General features: G+C 27.9%; 1 protein-coding gene across 1 annotated transcript in view; it reads left to right on the top strand.

The window, feature by feature from the left end:
• Positions 1 to 617, top strand: part of LOC107621770 (transcription factor MYB90-like) — a 5,334-nt gene that overhangs the window by 2,223 nt on the left and 2,494 nt on the right. The window lies entirely within an intron of this gene.

Genomic DNA, 617 nt, shown 5'->3' with positions numbered 1-617 from the left:
ATAAAAAATTTAATTTATCAAGCAAAGCCTAACTCTAATAAGAAAGTCATGTAAGTGTGTAGTAACATATTCATAAGAGAAAAGGACAAATAAGTCTTTGACCTTTTGACCCGCGGACATTTTCATCCCTAACTATTGAAAAATACTTTTAAGTCCCTGACATTCACAAAACTTGGACGGATCAGTCCCTCCGTCCAAATGCTTCCGTCAGGGACTGATCTGTCCAAATGCATCCGTCAGGGACTGATCCGTCCAAGTTTTGTGAAGATTAGGGACTTAAAAGTATTTTTCAATGATTAGGGACAAAAATGTCTACAGGACAAAAGGTCCCTGACCTATTTGTCCTTTTCTCTATTCATAATAATTCTTGAGATAATATATGCATAATACAACTAACCTTTTTATAATTAAATTTTAATAATACAATTACAACATTTTTGGCTTATCATTTAATTAATTTTTTTAAAAGACTATTCTAGTAATGGACATGAAAAATAGTTTTTTTTTTCCTTTTCATCTATATGATTTTATTAAGGAATCAATATTTTTTTAATTAATAATTAGTTAATAAAATAATTTATGAATAAAATTAATTAAAATAAAAAAGTTTATTGTTG

The sequence above is a fragment of the Arachis ipaensis genome, chromosome B10, assembly GCF_000816755.2.
Source record: "Arachis ipaensis cultivar K30076 chromosome B10, Araip1.1, whole genome shotgun sequence".
Taxonomy (NCBI): Eukaryota; Viridiplantae; Streptophyta; class Magnoliopsida; order Fabales; family Fabaceae; genus Arachis; species Arachis ipaensis.
Note: the sequence above shows the minus strand (reverse complement) of the source record. Positions and strands in the feature narration are given on the sequence as shown.